This window comes from Aphis gossypii, chromosome 2 (genome assembly GCF_020184175.1).
Source record: "Aphis gossypii isolate Hap1 chromosome 2, ASM2018417v2, whole genome shotgun sequence".
NCBI lineage: Eukaryota > Metazoa > Arthropoda > Insecta > Hemiptera > Aphididae > Aphis > Aphis gossypii.
In genome coordinates this window covers 44503556-44525745 of record NC_065531.1, presented here as the reverse complement: position 1 = coordinate 44525745, position 22190 = coordinate 44503556, and the positions used below count along the sequence as shown (strand labels likewise).

Here is a 22190-nt window from a genome sequence, read left to right as displayed (position 1 = left end):
TTTAACCACTTTTTTTTTCATCAACATATTTTAAAAACCATTTTATATTTATAATCTATATTATATACTATATAGTAATAAAAATAATGGTAGAATAATTAATGTTTCTCCATAAGCCATAATATATTCATATTTGTAAAAAATAAAATCTGGAACAAATTTGATCTAAATCGTTTTTTTTTTTTTTTAATGAATAAGATGTTACTATCAAATAATTGTATTATATTTTGCAAATTATTTAATAACAATAACAGACAATAAACACAGATATTTTTAAATGTTACTTTGAATTCGAATATGTTTTACATAAATATAAAATAACAGTTATCTAATATTTATTGACACAAATGATTTATCTTCAGCCTTTAGGAGTAAATAATGTATTGTATTAAGTATAACCATATTAATATTTAAGTACTTAAATATAATATACAGTTTTGAGTTTCTCTACTCGTAGTAACTAATACCTATATTATTGTAACACAAGTTGGAAATGGAATGAAAATCTGTATATACCACATAGTTTAAACTTATTGTATAATCAATTCAACAATAGTATCATATATTTATATATACAACTCAAAGATATTATCATATCAAATTAATTCATATTGGCCGGTGGTAAGTGTAGCCGTGTAGGTATATATAAAACCATTAGCGCAGAAGATGAAAACTTTTTCCTCTTTTACTTTGCTGTCTTCCTTTCTTCTTGTTATTTCACTGCATTATGCTTATTTACTTCTTGCATTACCATCTAACATTCAAACACTCTAGAACTTTTTTTTTTCAAGAAAATAATAAATAATGAAAATAAATCATTCCCTAATGTACCTACGGATAGCTTTAGAAACAGTTAATCAATCTAACATTTTTAAAATATTACAAATTACATTATATACTTTATATAAATTCCTTAGTTAAGTTTTTTGTTTCAACATTCTATGAGTGAACCAGTAAAACAAATTATTATTATATTTGAATTCTTTACTTATATTTGTAACAAAAGTAAAAAGCAAAGTTTTCGTATATTATAAGCTTTGTAATATTTTATGGTAGTGGATGTACTATGTATTCATTTAATGCTGAACTCTTATTTCTCATTTAATGTGATATGATTGAAACTTGCTTAATTTTTTAAAAGAAACTTATAACAAGTCATATTATTATAAATATAGTTCTAAAATATTAAATACTTTTAACATAAAAAAAAAAATCGTATTGGTCCTATAAGTATATTTGTAGAAATATGAATCAACATTATTCGACCAGATTATAAGGTAATAATAGGTATATTATTGTTTACAGAGTTATTGTTTTAAAGATTAAATATCGATTATCTCAAGTACAATTATTCATACGAATTTGAATAAATTCTTATGAATAAATATTTATAAATACATTTTTGAATTATATTGTAAATGAAATATAAAACTTATTGATCTAGTCAGAAATACGTATTGTACTCTAAATGTATCAATGTTGATATTTTAGTTTTAAACTAAAAAAAAATTGATATATAAAAGGTTAAATGTGTATTTAAATGTGTTATTTTTTAAGTTATTGAAATATGTTTATTAATTTTGATATTGAAATATTATTTCTGTTGGTATAATATAAACTTGGTGGAGGCTTGGATTGGAAAGAAAAAGCGTCGGATAAGATGGAGGTTAGCGTGCAAAATGGGATGGTCCTCGCCTCTCGGAGACTGAATAACCAAAAGAAGACAGATAGTGTATACTAGCTGTTGCATGTTATACATAAGTGTTAAGAATTTAAAAATAAATATAAACTTTTTTTTTTTTGATTTCATTTTTTTTAATTGTTGAATACATTTTAAGTAAGGCAACAATTTATCACTTTCTACTCTTTAAAAATATTATTTTTATGTTTTAACGTAAATTTTATATATTACTACATTTTACTAACTATTTTAAATTAATTTTTCAAAATAAATTAAATCAAATTATATTAGTTTTCAAAGGACAGTTGGTTTTTTTAACGTCCTATCTCTATAAAGTTTTGTGAATTTTGTGTTTTGATAGAACATTAAATTATTAATTTGTTAGTACGAAAACTAATTAAATTAATTTTAAATATTTTTAGATAGGTGTAAAAATAAGATAAAATAATGGAATACGATATAATAATATATAATATTTCAGGTTTATTAATCTATAAATTTAAATGAATTATTCAGTAAAAGTAAGTGATTATATCAAATAAAATAAATTAGGTAATATAATATTAGACTTTAACCATATTTCATGTTTTTAGTATTATGGATTTACATAAAATAAATAACTTGATTGTTATAAATTTATATAATTTAAAAAATAGTACCTTTTATACGTGTAAATTCAAACGCATCGCCTGCTCAAAAAGAAAAGTCGTTATTTAACTAAAATGTATTTGTTGTGTTTTAAAAATATATTTATAAAATAAAATAGTTGTTAGTTCTGTGAATGTTCATTCAGATGTTTTGAGCATAATACCCAATACGTTTTGATAAAAAAATATAAATTGATACAATAATATGTATCATGGGAGATAATACAAAATAGGAATTAGTACATTATGAAAAAATGAGTATAAAAATACATAGTTTTGATCAAAACTATATACTTTTTGAATAATTACACTTTTCTATATCATAAAGTAAAGTTAGAATCAAGATATTGACAAAAATAAACTTCCCACAATATTTTCAGTAAGAAGATATAGTTATGCATTGATTATATTTCATACATAACTCAATTTTGATAAAAATTGCAATACCATGCGTGTTATGACTTGTAGTCTTTTATTCACGATTCTATATTGATTGTCAATTTCCATTTAAAGTGCTGTATCAAATTTTAATACAATATTTGTATTTTTTCACATGTGTTTATTATATAAAATACGAATATGAATGATTTCCAGAGACAGATTGAAATGAGTTTGAATAAAAACATCAGAAACAAAATAAATGTATTGTCAGCCTTAACATTTCCACTATAAAATCGTTCTTTGAGTTTAGAAAAATGGGGCGCTTAAAAAAAAAATAATATCTTAACTAGAAAAATTCAATATCTGTTAACTGTCAAGTAAAAAATATTTGTAATTTTCGAAGCACTGGAAAGTAAAAAAAAAAAAAAAAGAATCAACTAAATTAAGAGATTGAGATGTACAATTATAAAGTATATATACATAATAGTGAATATATAAAATAAAAATTACAATTCGTACAAGTTTAAAATTGTAACTTATGTGTATACCTATATTGTTATTTCAGTTATTTGCATATACGTATTGTAGCCTGCAGTAGGTATTAAAATAATTTGCAATTTGCGATTTTACTACTTATATAAAGTATAAGTTTTTATTCATAGTACACAAAAACTATTCAATTATTAACTATATTTCGAATCATGCAATTTATAATAATACAACAGTAAAATTTTAATAATATTTATGAGTAATTTGTTGAATATATCCCGTATCATCTATTCACTATTACTTATTATTTTAAAAATCGGAAATATTTATGATTCACTAATTACTAATTATAACGTATATTACTGCCAATGCCATATAAATAATGTAACTTAGAAATAAATTATTATCACAGTACCTACAGACTTTAATACATACCTATTATTAAATTGAGATGCTTAAGTTAAATAGAAATATAATGGCGTCTGGAAGAGTAAGTGAATTCTATTGAACTACTTCCTATAAGGTCAACAAAGAAAATGACAATAATATTGAATGTCACCTGGAAGATACTGAAATGTATGAAAAAATATATTTAGTTCAATCATCTGATACAAAAAATATATTTTTACACACTGTTAGCATATCTATGCACACACGCAGTTAATCTAATGCAAAGGCACGTAGTGACCATTATAATTGGATGAGGATGAGAAGATTGAACATTTATCCCTGAATTCAATTTTAAAAACTGTTTGAACCACAGAGGACTTTAAAAATATTATAAATAAATCAAATCAAATTAGTTAATTATTTAATAATTTGAAATATTTATAAAGACAATAAACTATATTTACTCATGATTCTGTAATGTACCGTTTTTTTTTATTTTACCATTTTTAATCTAGTTAAAGTTGTATCATTGTACATTTAATTATTTTAATTTATAAATATACATTACACCTATAGGTATTTAATGTGATAAACAAATAAAGTTTTTTTTTTAATCTAGGTATAATTTAATGACAATTTAATATACCTACAATTACAATAATATTAATGAAGATACACAATACGTACCTATAATGAGATAATAATATAATAAAACATCATTAAGCTTTTTGAATGAAAATACAGTTATGATATTTAAAACATATTATATACTTGTAAATATTTTAAAAGTTTTACGTATAGAATTGGCCGTTTTACAGAAATGTTTCTTTAAGTTTCAGACCACACACGTACCATTAACAATAATTTCAAATAGCATCGCACGGTTACAGAATAAAATTATACGAAACCAATTTAATTTTTTTATTCGAGACAAAATTAACTGGAAAGCAATAATTCACCTTACAGAACAAGTCTAGGGTAAAGTTTTAATATATTTCGTACGAGTTATAGCCCCAAGGCCCAGAATCAAAAAGTTTGCCTTAAAAAATACACCTTAAACCTTTTTGTTATAGCCGACATCGCCTGTTGCATTTATATTACGCATTTAGAGTCAGATGTTGTAAATCTGAAACAAAAGGACTTCTATAAAACTACTCTTTTGTCTTTTAAATAAATGTTTATTTTTAATTTGTATGAAGTCTACACATTTTTAAGAATTACGGTTATGTGTTGGTAATGATTCTACTATATATAGTCTAGAACATATTTTTTCCTTTAAAGGATCGGTTTAAATAAAAAAAACAAATGTGACTTATCTACATTTTACATTCTCGTACTTTTTATATAATGAATTAGGTATAACAAAGGGGTGATATACTTTAAAATTGTTCGCGATCTACAGGTCGATTGCAAACCATCGTTTGGCCAACGCTGAAGTAAAAATTAAAAGCATCTGAAAATATTATTTATTATATTGATTATAAAAACTGTGGTATTTATAATTAATTACCTATAGGTATTATACAGATGCTTTAATATAAAACTAACCATCAATAAATATAATCCGTTTTATACAACAATAATCTCGGATGAAGTTTATTTGTGTAAATGTGTAAATTATTTTTTAAGAAGAGTTAATTAATCAAACAACAGGAAAAAAAGTTGAACATGATTCTGTGGCCATTAATTAGACCTTTAAAAGTGCTGGAAAAAGCTTATTTATCCAAAAATACCATCATGGGATCATTTATTTATTTTTTAATCCTGGGAACTTTAATTAGCCTTTTAGAATATTTAGAGAAAATAAATCAACTAGAAAAGTGAACAATAACAAAAACAACAGTTCTATATAAAAAAAAATAATAATAATAATTGTATTATAATAGGTACTTATGAGTATGGACGATAAATATTAATAATCGATGAATCAGTATTTTTCCATGTAACAATAGATAACTCAGTATAATTATTAATATTATTCACTAACGCATAGCATTTACTTAAAACACTTGTTGTAACATAATAATATATAGGTACGCGTTTACAAAAATACAAAATTTGATTTGTGTTTTTTTTTTTTTTTAATATCATTTTATTTTATTATATCTTTATAAATATTTAGTGGAGAGAAACTAAAAAAAAATCAAAAATATCCAATGTTTTCAAATGTTTAGCACCTGGTAGCATAAGTTAAATATGATAATGATTTCTTTTCTGAAATATTACGTTAATAAAATGTATATACAATTTTGTATATATACATAAATAGTAACCCCCTCCATAAACAAATTCTGCATACGCTACTGCCTGAAAGGTACATAATGTCGATAATTTTAAATTGTTAATATTATCCAATCAATATTAATTTTGTTTATTGTAAAATATTATTAAACACAAACAGATAATAAAACCAATTCTTAAATCATCACTCCAATTCAAATCTATGATATCAACATATTTTAATTATAGAATTATAATTATGTTGGTATTTAATATTCATCAATATTGTTTTATAAAAGATTTTAACTATAACAATCTGATATTATAATCTCACAGATAGACTTTTAAAATCAACATGTGTGATACAAAGATTAACAACAATCAGAAAAGAATGCAAATATTATAATATTATAATAACAAAATATAATCAAGATTTATTTTATATTATATAATATATTAAATACACTATACACTATACATACATATACTACTGTATGTATTTAAACAAATTACATATGGTTTGAACATGGTATATATTTTTAAATAAAATAATGTTTGTTTATTGTTATAGTGCAAAGGTATTCCTTAGTATTATATAATCGTACTGAAAAACGTCCTACTAAAGTCGGAAGTTGGAAACTTACCAAAAAATAAAATAAAAATCGTTTTAAGAAATCGTATCAGCCAATAAAATATACGTTTAACAGTGGCACTAACCCTTATATTGGTTTATATATTTTATACTTTTTAAACACGTTTTATTTGATGTATTTTCCTTTTGGAAAATGTTTAAAATTGGATTTTTAAAACGAAAATACGTCATAATAATAATAGTATAAATAATAAAAAAAAAAATTAAACGGTTTTCAATTGAAATTTGGTTTTTTTATATATAAAAACAAAACTCTTTAAATGTGCTACCTACATGATTTGACTTTCTGTTAAAAAATATTTGTATTCGTTTTGAAATTTTACGTATATTTTCAATATTATTCTTTAATAGTTTTTATAAACTATTTTATTACAATACAATTGCTTATAATAATAATTGACTGTTAGAAACATCAATAAGTAATATAATCAATCAATTAATTTAACCCTACTTAATAAATAAAAAAGTACAATGTTATTTAAACTTGGTTATTAACTTTATACTGCAATAATAATAAAAATAATTTGAGTAATAAATATCTTTCTAATCTACATTATTTTGTATTTACTTAAATCTATACAATAATCACAAAGCTACTTGAAAGTATTTAATTTTACGTGACTACGAAAACCTAAAAATAAACTAGTGTGTTTAGTTTGTTGGAATAGTGACTATTGAATTTACTGTATATATTCCATTTGATAGTTTAACTTTGGAATTCTATATGGTCAATTCTCTAGTGTGTTTTTGTTATATATTATTATATTGACATTATTAATAAATATATGTGACATCCACCTCATTAATTAACAATAAAATTATAATTTTGACTCCTAAATACGATTTATTTAAAATATAATTCTGTCAAAGTTTTATTAAGAGATATGAATTGATATATTATTGTTTAAACAAAAATGAAAATGTCTTATTTAGAATATGTATATTGTACATTTAGCTTTTAGTTATAACTAAAATTTATCTATATTTCTATGTTATATTCCTGCTTGTTAATAGTCTGATACCTATAAATCTATCATTAATATACTTTATCAATGGAAATAGTTAAAAGAATTTCTGTTCATAAAAAGTTCCTAAGTATACTAAGAATAAGTTTCACCATATTTGATGAAAAGTAAAAATTATACACAATAAAAGTGATGAAGCGAGGATCACACCATTGACGTTAAACAAATATTTTTAAGTAGGTATGTATTATTGTTTTATTAAGTGTGAACTGTTGTTTATCTAATAATTTGTCAAAGTAAATGAGACAATATGATTAATAAAAAAAAATCTTTATAAAAATATAAACTATAGGTATTATACAGAGCATTAACATCTATTTTTCTATTTATTTTGTATTTTTTCAAATTATGATTTTTAAATAAGTATATTTTATTACAAAGCATGAAATTTCAAAAATATTCCCATTTTTTATGTCAATTAGCAATCCGTAGACAAACTACTTAAAAAATAATAATAATAACTGGTATTTTTTACTGTAAGCTTGTGTTTTTTAACACATGTAAATAAATTGAAATTTGAATTAGTTGTTTCTAAGTTCTAAATTTAACGTGTATTAAGTCACTATAGAAATAATAATTCACAGTAAAAATGTCATGATAATTTAGATATTTTAAAAATATTAATCGATAAGCATTTTATAATAATTTATAAAAATTGTCTAGTAAAGGGTATGATTAAATATAACATCTATTTTATTTGTTATGTAACATAATAAATTATTATTAAAAACTATTATCATTGACATAAAAGTTTAATAACTACTCGTTTAAAATTCGATTTAGATACATCGACATTTAAAAAAAAATATGTGTACAACATATACAGAAAACAAAATTATATTTAACTATATTTATTTAAACTATATTTCAAAAAATCATACATTTTACCCATAAAATAAAATAATTTATAAATAACAAATGTAATTTTAATTCAAATAGCTTTTCTGAAAAATCATATTTTTTTATCGTATTTTTGTACATTGATAACATATATTTATGATCAGAGTAGTTTTCTGAACATTGTATGCAATAGGTATGCATACGTACCTATATAGTAACGTACAATTTTAGCATTTAGTGTCTAATAACTAAACAACAACGGAATTAAACTTTATATGGATAAAATGAATCAGTAAGAAATCTGTATGAAGAAGAATAATCTTGTTTTTACTTTTTAAACTCGTTCATTTAAACTTTTAATTTATACAATTATACTACCTAAAGTTTGTTAAGTATTAATAATTTATGAACTCTGAGGTATCGAATAGGATATTATTTATTTTAGTTTTAAATAATAAATTAAATTTGCTATTTGAAATCTGAAAGTTGATTAAACTTAAGTGCATCTCATAAAAAACAAAGAAAAATTAGATTATAGACAAATTTAGAATATATGAAGTTAGGAAAAAATATTCTAAACAGATAAGTATATGTAACTGTAAATAACTACATAATTTAAATTGTATTAACATAGAGTTATAATTCTGTAAATGCATGGTACTGCATAACACAAATTAATGACTGTAGTGTAATAACATTTGTTAAAATAGTAGATAATAAAAAAATATGTACAAGAATAAAATAATAGCCAAGAAACGATTTATATAATAATATTAGCAACAAATAGTATGATTTGTTTTTAAAATTACATAGTTTAAAATATATAATATGATCGATGTTTGTGGCTTATCTATATTTTGAAATTTAGTTTACAAAAAATAGAATAAAGTTAGAAAAAAAAGTTTTTATTATGGTATGTACAATTGAAACTTAATTTATTTCATTTTATTTTATTTTAGAAATGGGGATTTAAAAAAAACCCGTTTTTTATTATATTATTGTAATATAATAAAAATTAAAAACATTAACCTTTTTTTCAAATTAATAACATTTAATGTTAAAACAATAAATAAATTAAGATAATCTCTAAATTCTATGATATTAAAACTTCGAATATTTCTAAGTTAATTATCTAACTTTACTGGCTTTTAAAACTTATTAGTGCAATAATAATTATAGTTTATCTGTAATGAATAATTTTGACTTTTTTCATTTGTACAACGAATTGTATATTTTATACATGACAAACGCGTTTGAGTAAATGACTCTGCCTTTATTTTTATTATTTTTATCACTGAAATATTCAAAAGGTTTTTGTATGCAAAGATAGTTTATAATTCATAAAGTAGAAAAATGACTGTATTCAATTTATTTTTGTTTTGATATTTATAAAAATGTTTAATATGTTTTTATTCGTCATAAAAATTATGATGTAAATTCTTAACTGCTCGAATACTTCTATATTACTATATTACATATACTATTATTGAAATCAAAATAATAATATAATCTAGATATGGTATTTTATTTTTATGGAAAACTTTTTTGCTCAAATAATACATTAAAAAAAAAAAAGCTAATAGCAAAGCCATATTATTTTTTAATGAAACATACTTTCAGAACATTTCCAATTATAGTTGGTCTACTACATTACGTCTCTCATATCATTATTATTTCAATTGTGGGCATTCTTATTCTAGTATCTAGTATAGTAGTATTATAATTAAACGTATGTCCACTATATATCATTCATACAATTATTTTTCCATTTCAATAACAATATTTCATAACATATGAATGATACATAGAATAACTTCGGAGTATAGTTTTTAACTATAAACAAAAATACAAATAAAATATGTCTATAATTTACTATGTGAGCTAAAATAATCTATAAGCAGTATAAGCATTTGTATACGTATATAAAATTATTACTTTGAAATAGTTTACTATTTTGTTAATTGTTTAACTACTATGTTGAAGTACTATGTACTCATGTACTTAATTTTAATTATTAGTTTACATTCTCAAACTAAGCATAATTTAATTTAATACTAATTTAATACTTTAAAAAATTGAAATAGATGAATTTTTTTGTGTATGAACTTACGTATGCATATCTAGGGGTAATATTTATCTGATTTCGCGTAGAAACTTATATTCGCCCAAATAGGTACCTATATCATAAATCCATTTATAAAAACTATATGGCCGTAATGGATTCAATAGTATTATATTTTTTGTTGTACACAAACTTCAATTAGGTTTAATGTTTTCGTTAAAAATGTAAGTATAGTATCAATGTTTCAGAATTTATAATTTAAAAAAATTTTCGGACTGCAACAATAGGATAATATGGCAATGTCTAATTATTTTGTTAAATAAATCATTAGTTATTATTTAGTTTTAGTTATTCCATTTTTATAGTCATAAAATCATAAATTATAATTTTTTAATATTATACGATATTACGATATTAATATAATTATGTATGATGAAGACATGAAGTGTGTTATGTATATTTTATAATTTAGGATAGGTAGGTACAGAATAGAAAACATACTCTAATTTCTGCCTTACTGGTATAATTTTTGAAATATATCTCTAAACATCTAAGTTTAACTCTCGTATTCATCAAAGATGAAAGAATATATATTAAAGATATAATAGTAAAATGTATTATATACAGTTATAAATTTAAATAAAGTGATCATCAGCATTTAATATTTGTGATAGTATAGTACGCATCAAAAAAATTAAAAGAAGTTATTTCTTAATTAATAATTATATATATACATAAAACTATAAATAATATATAAAGAATAATTGATATGTTTTTTTTATTTAAATTTATTAAATAAAGCACATTATATTTTTTAAACAACCCTATTAAAATAATTAATAGATTTTATAACTTAAAATGAAATTCAAATAAATTTTTTTCGAGCGAATGATTATGGTAGTAGTTTCACCAGTATTTCTCATAGACTACTCATTATATCATTCAATAATATTTTCATAAATGCAGTAAAAGTTTATGGTAAAGTAATTTGAAGAAACAAAAAGAAAAATTTTGAATTAAGTCGTACGCTGTCTAATGTATAATAATTTTAAACATAGTATTGTTTTAATTATGCAAAAAACGTCTCCGAAGTAAGAAGTAAGAGTAATCATTATTATATTTAATGTAAACAATATTATAATAGAGAACTTTTAATTGCATGATATGTTAAAGGCAATAATAATTTATTCCCGTCTGTCATCTTAAATATTATGGTCTAGCTTTAAATGATTTTACTTTAGGAGTATTTTGTAAATTAAGATAATTTGTAAAATATTTTAGAAAAGAAGATTTAAAACTATAAAATATAACATAAAATTAACTAAATTTACATGACTATTCCTGTTTAATTATAATTAATTTTTTTAGGTACCTTATTATTTCGAAAATCACAAAAACCACTCAAAAGTATAAATTAAATCCAGTTTTTACCAGAAACCTTGAAATTGTGCTTTTTTTCTTATATAAAAAGTGCCTTCAAGTATAAAAAGAAAATGAGCATGTGGGTACTGCTTTGCTGTACAGTAGGTGTCAAGTATATAAATAATTGTATACGAAAACCGACTCTAAGTGGATACAAAGATCTGTCACCACTAATTAAATTCCATGATATGTTTATTGATATTTGATATTAGTATTAAACTTATTAAAATAATTTATTTTATTATTTGTATTACGGTAATTAGATTTAAATTATTCTCAAAAACATTGAATATATTATAATATTATTATTGTTATAGACTTTAAAGCTAATACCACCAACCATAAACCATAAAACAGGGTGAATGGGTTTATGATAAAAACTCAAAATAGGTAGTTAATATTTTAAAATTAATTTACATGTTTAAAAAAATATCATAGTATATATTAGAATTTAGAACTCATAATATGTGTATATGTAATAAAGTTTAATATCTCCTTGAATAATATTTTTGAATTATAATAGATTATTTATAGTTGATCTTCAAATGCATATAAAAAAATTATGATTTCATATTTTTAATATTTGTGTACAGAAATAATTACAACTTGTGTGAGGTCTTGTATTAAATTATCAAGAATTTTTGTTACCGATATTTATATAACAAACCTAACATTTTTCATCACTTTAAAAATAGATTAAAAAGAAGCGAAATATTTTTTTTACATTAACTTGATTTTCAAGTAGACATTTTTTTCTCATATAGGTTGAAAACTTGTATTACATAGTATCAACTAGATCCAATTCGCTATAGAAATCTCCCTAAGCTTAAAAAGTGATGACAGATAAAAAAATAATATATAATTTTATAATTCATACAATTATCACTCCGTTCAGAATCTAAAATATATCATTAAAAAATCATTACATTTGTTTCTCCGAAATTTAAAGTAAAAAATGTAATCACAAACAATTAGACAGCAATTTAAATATTGGCTTGAGAAAAAATATGAACCTTTACAATTATACCTAGGTATATATGTAAATTAATTTCATTATATAAGTCAACTGAGCTCCGAGCTTATAAAATGAATAATGTGATCATTATAGGTATGTAGAATACAAATAGTATAATATATAATATGTCTGTTGTGTACCTACAATCTTTTTAATTAAATAATATAATAAAAATATACCTAAATTCCAATTCAACTGAGATTAGTTTCAATAATATTTACAATATACTATACATGATATTTTAATGTACATATGATAATATATTATTATATACTTAGTTTATAAGTATATTCAATTAATGTAATTCTTTATAGAACGAGTAAAAGATTTTGCAAATATTAAGACTTCTACTCCTTTTTCTTAAAATGAAACTGTCATCTCACTAAAAAGGATCCAAGTGTTTAACGAAAAAAGCCAACGAACTATTATATCCATTGTACATTTTGTAGCCCGGAACAAGATACTATTGTTCCCAGTCTTGGTGTTGCCCAAGATCATTAGGTTCGAGAATAAATCGTAGACACTGGTGACATTCAGTTCTGTTAAAAAAGATTTTTTATATTTCCTTCTTAACCTATCTAACGGTACGAGTAGTCACACATCCGGTTGTTTAATACCGAAGGGTTGAAAATAACTAGCCATACCTTGGTTTTTTCCTTCAAATAATATTACCTTATTATTTTTATTTACATTGTAAGATAACATGAACGTATAACAGTTACCATCATGATCCAATTTACAAGCATATTTTATGTACATGTATTTACGTATAGATAAATAAATAGATAAAATGTATACGGCAATATACATAATATTATAATAGAATATAAAATATACAAATGTAGGGATAAGCGTAAGTTAGGATAGTTGTCGTGACACGTTGAGGAAAGAATGGCAGTGTTATTCGGGTCGTGAGTCATGACTGATTACGACCTTGTCGTGGGCGAGACAGAGATAAACACGGCGTTGAAAAGAGAAAAAAACAAAAACTCGATAGAATTCCTTTACCTTTTCAGAAGCTCTGTCTTTAAAGCCGGTTCAAAGAACTCCATTGGAGGTATCCTATTTCGTCACACTCGCTTATACATATGATACACACACACGTATACACATATTGTACCAACGTATAGGTTTACCCATATTATAAAGAATCACAGTAAAATGTAATATTTTTACTCCAATTTAGTTTATGCATTGCGAATAATATATGATGTAAAAGTTAGACATCAAATTCGATTTTCACAATAATATAATATCTAGCATACGATCGTAGTACAATATAAATTATTATTTTATGATTTATAAAACGATTTAATTTTTTATTATTTGAACATTGGAAACATGTTATTATGATATATAGTTAAGTTTTAGCTGATGTTTAGAACTATGTATGCATGTATTAGTGTATTACATAATCCCACTTACGTATAAGTTAGTATTATAGTAGGTAAAAGTCCGGGGACAAAAAGTCTGCTTAAAAAATAGTTGAACAAACAGTCCGAAAATACAAAATATTCTGTTCAATTTTCATTTATAATATTATATAATTTATTATATAGTTGTATACTATATATAATATATATATATATAATAAAATTTAATTTATATTAATTTTGGTTATTTATATTTATTTTTATTTTAAACTATATCTACTTACCCAAGAATAAGAAAAATATAATAATATTATACATATTATATAATATGTACAAACATTTTTAAATATTGTATTAACACAAAAATTAATATTAACAATATTTTGTTATATATATATATTGAATATTTATGAACATTTTGTCCTAGATTCGCTATAGTCATAGTCCATTATTGCAAGTATGATTCTATAACATTCTCAAATAAATAGTTTTTCTTGTCATTAAAAACAATTATTATATACAATGCATCTATTCGTTTGTATATTGGCTATAATATTAATATAAATTATGTATATATATTTTATATCTTTATAGGTATATTAAGTATATTAACAAATAACAACATTATAATAGTTAGGTAGGTAAAATATAACTATTCGTAAAACATAATTCAGTTTTGAATAAATTGTTTTGTATATGTTTAGGAACGTCAATTAATTTTAGAATATCTAAAAAAGAAATTTTAGTTTTTGATTTAAAAATAAATATATTTTTCTCGTGTTAGGTAGGTGTATAAATTGAATTAATTAATATCACTTTAGAATTTTACAAATTTGTCGTTTTTTATATTACCTACATTGAATAATGTCATAATATTACTGCAGTAAATAAATGCAATTATATTATTAACCTAGATGAATAAATAAACTATAATTATTATTGTATACAAAACATACTTACACACACATTTCATACACGATTATACCATATTTATAAATCTATTTACATTATTTATGTATATTGTATAAAGTATAATGTGTATAATGTATATAATGTATATTATAGTATATATATATTATATATACTATATTATAATATATGTGTACTTATAATACTAAAAAGATTATGTAATATTTAAAGGTCATAATTTATAATTTTGGCTAGAGCCAAAATTACATTTGTTATTAAAAATAACAAATTATCTATAAAATGTACGTTTATGTACATATTAAAGTATAAAGTTTTTAATCTTGTTTTAATCTAGGTATACTTTATAAGTTTGTCTTTTCCTTTAACAGTTTCCAATGTTTTCAATGAAATCTTATAAAATAAACAACTTATTGATTACCTAGCTAATATTATTATCTGAAATTTTAATTTATAAAACAAAAACTTTTAATGTATAATACATTTTTGTTTGCTTGCTCACCTAATCCAACTTTCAAAGTTTATTAAATATGTACATTTAAATAATACTTTACTTTATCATATAATTTATATGTATTTAACATTTGAATTAACTCCATTATAATACTCGATTACTGTTTTTGACTTTATTTTGGCCAAAAAAAACGACATTTTTGAAAAATATTTCTATAAGATAAACATTGTTATTAAAAAAAAAAAAAAAAATTATATATTAATATAATTTAATCAAACTTATCTTTATGTTACTTTATTAAATAAAGGTAGTATTGTAGGTACTAGGTAGTGGTTTCAGATAACATAATATGGTTCATTAGTAATTAAGTTATTTCCTACAAAATAAAAATAGATTAAACTTGAAAAAACTTGTACTCGTGATGTAGGTATACTTATATTTACAAAAATATATTTTGAAAAACAAGTTACGTCATACCTTTTTTTTGTAAAAAGTAAACTATACATTGTACAAACGATGTTTCCGTTTTAGAAAATTATTTATATATTATTGTTTACGTTTAAATAAGTTTAGAAATTATAATAATTATGAAATAGTTTCCAAGATGCAACGACGGTTCGAGGTGAACAGTCATTATTATATAGATATATATCAATATATCATATTATCTATGGTCATTGTAAGTGTATCTGGGCATCTCTCATTAACATTCAATTATTCTAATAAAAATGTTTGAAATTTAAGCTCTCGAAGCATTTAATATTCTTCAGAAAATTATTGTCTAATATACAAATATCTCTATAAAAATATTTTTTGTTTAAAATCTGTAGAATGAAGGAATTTTAATCAAAATATGGTAGTATAATTTTTATATTATCATACATACATTATATTTTCACGTTAATTTGAAATCACTTGCACTTAATTGTCCAAATATTACTAATATACGCATGTTTATGAGCATTATACGTTAATTTATTAACATTAATAAATAATAACTATGTAATTTATTAGATGAATTATTGGTACATCGGTGCTGAATTGGTATGTTATTAATATATGAGTATATGATGTATTATACATACTGGGATAACGTATGAAGAATTCTAGGTTTTATTTACGCCCCCTAAGACTCAGTTTTATATAAATATACACACACTAGTATAAATATCATAACTGAACGATAACTCCTTATCATAAGAATAAAAAATATTCTTAGTAAAAATATAAATTTAATGAAATGGCATTTCCAAATTCTTATATGTTTATAACAAATCATATAATATCAGTAAAAATGTAATCAAAATTTAGTTTACTTACTTATAGCCGGAAGCTGAAATCCTATAAAATAATATTCTATTTAAGAAGTATACATTTTATACACACATGATTTTTTAATTTTTACTTACGATTTACTTTCGGCTAAGTAAACTAAATTTTGATCACCTATTTTTACTGATAAAATAATATTTAATTGTAGATGTTTATTTTATTGAATGAAATTTAACTTAGTTTTTATTTGATATAAAACATTTTATGACTAAGTATTTATTTTTATCACGTGTTTTTTTCTACACATGAGCTGTTGTAAAGTATTAATATAGATATTGAATACTTGTCATTTTTATGTTAAAAAAATAAAGTTTGATTATTATCGTTATTAAAAACATAAGTCGTTGTTATAATATTTAATTCGGACACTGGATCGCTCCAGTTACGAACTTGGATATAAGTGTTTCTTAGTATATTGCAATATAGTTATGATAAGTACTATCAAAATATAAAATATAATTATACATTACACACAAATAACACTTAGAGTATAAAATTATGTAAGGATAATAAAGTCTACAAGTATATAACTAAAATATCAGGTCAGCAAAGGGAAATATGTGATTGCGATCAATTTTATTATAGGTACTTAATACTTATACTTATAAATTATAATTGATATACACCTATCCGCCAATATAATAATATAACTCTACATACTCCATCGCGGTTTTTTAGTAATAATAAATGTTTTAGATTTTCATGAAAAACAATATTTTCTGTGTGTAAAAAATATAAATTAAAAATACTAATTTATATTTCTTAATTCAAATTTAAAGTAGTTTAATTAAAGAGAAAAATACTTAATTTAATATGATCTTATTGTTTATTTAGTTAAAAACTAGACATTTGATGAAATATTCCATCCTTTTAGGTAACTTAAACTGGACTAGCTAAAATAACTGAAACCTCTCGTACTCCATACACCCCCTTTCAGGCGAGAAACTACCACCTTATAGACGTCGATTCGTCTCTGGTGGCGTTCGTTTAATTGAGTGGAGAGGATGGAAAATAAAATAGTCGCCCACTCACCCGCAGCTTGTATATAATATATGTGCGTGTGTGTGTGCAGTGAGAATAGGTACCTTATATACAAGTATGAGTGGGTGGATGAGTCGTAGGTGTCCGAGGAGGAACCATGGTTGGTTCACCATGCCAGACGGGGAGAGTGTTGGCGGTTGGAGGAGCGACGGGATTTACGATAGGGCTGCTACCATAGGAAGGATGATGGCAGAGAAGGAGAAGATGAAGGACCGAGGAGAACCTTTAAATTGCCACCGATCTGTCTAAAGTGCCAAACCCTTATTAAGTTTCCGCTACTCGTATATACACGACCGTCCACCTCCACTTCCGCCACACACAGCAGCAGTATATATATATTGTGTAATACATTAGGTCCATCCGCGCACGTTTTTTTTCGTCATCACGCTGCCATGGTCCTCTCTTTCGGTCATTTTGCTTCATTAACGTGTGACCAATCGATCTGTCACCAAACATTCCCATTTTTTTCTCTTCTAACACACTCTCGCCAATCTTCCCTCATCATCGTTTCGTAGTTGTCATCGTCATCGCTATAGTCATCACCATATAGCCAAAACCTCCACTGTTGTCAACGTAATCTCCTACGTTTTTCGTCGTGCATTTCTTTCCTCTTGATCCCTCTCTACGGATCGGAACGCATTAGTTGTGAAATACGACAAAATTGAATATTGATGTTTAAAAGAAAAAAAACGTGGATATAATACATAGGTACAACCTGTGTGTGATAATCATCAATCGTTCGGTGTTTTCCGCACGGTGAGAAAAACATCAGGATTCAAAAAAAAAAAAAAAATGGTGCAGCCAAATAGGACTTTATATTGCTTTCGACGTGTAATGCGAGCAAATTAAATTCCAATACGGGATTTTCATATATCAACCAACCTATATATCTTTCATTTTATGTTAAGGATTTTTTGGCAGTTAAACGAATTTTATATGTCTTTTTGATAATAAATATTTCAAATATCAAAAATATAAGTATTAGGTATACTTTGTATTTGCCAACACAAATGTCACACATTACTCAGTTTTCATAAATCAATTATAAAAGTGTTATCATTTTTAATATAAATATAAGACATTTTATAAGAAGGGAGAAATACAATAATAATATTGTAATAATCAAATTAATATTTTTAATAAATTGGATTTTTTTAGTACCTAGAATTGAAGTTTTTAAATTAATATATTGCTCAAAATTTAAAATATTATCACAAATATATGTGAATAATAGCTATTTATTAAATGTTTTGCTTATTTTTAGTTAAATATCAACACACCAATTTATTGTAAAAATATTTTTTTGAATTTAAATAAATTTAATAATATTTAACAAAATTAATTTATTAAAATTAAAATAAAAAAGATAAAAGTAATCGATATACTTTTCTTTAAAACATTTATAATTTGATAACTACATTGCAGCTGGTTTAAATTACAAATTCATTGGCACCTATTATTGCTCGCTCCTCGGAGAGTAATTTAGACAGCTTTCTAAATTTTTGTTAACTTCGTGAAAATATAATTCATTTTAAATACTGATACCTAATATCCATCCAGAAAATTCAGGACAAAAACCATTTAAAGTAAAATTAATTTCCACACTGGTACTTAAACGGGATATTATATTCTGATAAATGTGTAGAAGAATTAAAATTTAAAAAGACATTTTTATCAATCCATTAATTTTGTTTTATTTTTAACTGTACATTGACCGGATGTCGATGTCTTTCGTGGTGAAAGAGATTATTAGGTCTATTGAACACACAGACATATTATACATATTTCTATCACATATCTCTTTACTTGTCTTAACCCTATTTGGAATCAATTAAATCGTTCCGGTTATCTGAGATACCATTGTAGATTTCTTATTTGAAAATTAACTACCAAGTACCTATAACGTTATTTTATTATGAAACTTAACAAGTACATTGTACAAATTATTATTCAAAAATAAATTGAAGAAAATTTTTTTTTACTACTACCAACTAAAATGTTATCCATCAGTGACGTTATCATAATTAAACAACAAAACATACCTATTATGACTAATTTTCTTTAAATATTCATCGGTTAGTTATCTATTATTTTGAGGGTATCATGAAATGATATGTTTATGCCAAGTTAAATATATAATGTCAAAAAATCTATGCATTTATGTGACATAGAGATTTAAAAAAAAAATGTTCATCCTATCCTCCCCCTTCCCTAGTATGTGGTAAATATAAAACAAATTAACACTGTTTTTCTATAGAATTGATAAAAAAATGTATACTCATAAGTGTACAACTCTCAATATATTATACATTATATATTAAGTTGTATACAGTTTCAAATATACCAAATAAACTTTTTATAAATAAAATAAAAATTAATTTCCAAAGCTATGCATTTTAAGTAAAATTAATTCAATAAACATCATAAAATATAATATTAATATTGTAACAAAATTATATATATATATATATAAGAAGAAGGAGAAAGAAAAGAAGTTTGGTTAAGACTTACCCAAATAATTTCGAATCTGAATATTATAATTTACGAGTTGCAACAATTTTCGGTAATACATTTTTAGATGTCACCTCCAATGCGTCTATCGGCAAAGTTCATTGAAGTAGACATTTCTTAGGTAAACTGTATATGTTACGTGACTATTGTACTAATGTTTATTTAGATTTTACATATCTATTAAACTATGTCCAAATTTGACACATGTTAAATAGAGGCTCTAGAAAAGTGAATACATGAATAATCGTTTATTTTTTATTTATAACTACTAACTAGGGTAAATGACTGATGTGCATCTTAGTTTAATGTACTACACAAAATGGGTGATGCGTTTCGATAGACTGAAAATAATGAAACTTACGAAATTCAAAAATATGACAAAATGTTATCGCACTGTATAGCATACAATATTATTCATACTTATTATCGTGAATTTTACAGTACGACAAAAAAATCCAAAGAAATCAAGAATAATTGTCCGCGGGAAAATAATTTTTTCATGGCCGTAAATATTTGTAGACAACCAGGCGTCGCGATAACCGTGTATACCTTACTTAACCGTAGACTGCGGTATAAAAATTGAACGCTGAAACCGCAACTGAGGTATAATGCGGAAGCCACAAAATTGGTAAAAATTCAGCTGAAACGATAATCAAGGCAGGTTTCCACTACATACATGTACGTGTACGTGCATAGACATTAGACAATTATTTTCTGTGATTGGTTGGTATTTATGGTAACTTACCATTGTCAATTTACCAAGCCTTTGGTATACCAGAAAGTTTATACGTTCCAACAAATCACAGAAAAGTATTTTTATGCACGTACACTCACACGTATATAGTGGAAACCCGCCTTCACTGTATGTTTTATATTTATATATAAGTATATAACATACTTGTGATCTGGTAAGAGGTAACTATGACATTTTCTCTCCCAAAAATAGTCGATACTATAAATTCTTGGTAAAATTATTGTTTTAGCGATTCGTCCACGAGCGTTATCTGTAATATAATATAGTAATGTTGTGAAGTGTGATGAAATTCTAGAAAATTGTGAAAATGAGTAAATATTATATGTATCTTCTCTCAAGCAGCCAAGCTTCGGAACTTTGTTCTAGTCAAAACACGTCAAGGTAAGATTCTATGACATAAACCATAGTCAACTATAATATTATATTATAATATTATAGGTACATTTATAAGTATAAAGATTAAAGGTTCTTCCTAATCTTTTGATTATATAGTAGTTAGTATTCGCATATTAAATTATTAAAAATTATTAAGTTATGGTATCTATATATTACTCAGGTATCAGATATATATATAAAATGTGTTTTTAGATTTTTAAGATATTGATAAAATAGTCACGCATATATGAAAATTTATTTTACAAAAATTATAACATAATAATCATAATATAAATATGAAATAGGTACCACATATTACCTATATTAAATATTGTCTGTGGTATTATTGTATATATTATTTGCTATAACGCGCATATAGATCCATTGTGGGCTTGTGGCGATATACAAGCTGTGTGTAAATCGTACAATATTGTAGCCGACAACGCCACGACAATATAAATTAATCTGGTTGGGACAAAAGACAAGAGCGCCCCAGTCAGTCGTAAATATATCTATAATATGGGGGGGGGAGTGATTGAAATTCAACGTTAACTCACAAAAGAGCCCATCGGTTTATAAAGCTGAAGAGTATGTTTGTA

The 22190-nt window shown here is 23.6% G+C and overlaps 1 protein-coding gene across 1 annotated transcript in view; it reads right to left on the bottom strand.

Annotated features, from left to right (window-relative positions):
* LOC114124844 (somatomedin-B and thrombospondin type-1 domain-containing protein) overlaps positions 1–22190 on the bottom strand; it is an 83344-nt gene that overhangs the window by 20738 nt on the left and 40416 nt on the right. The window lies entirely within an intron of this gene.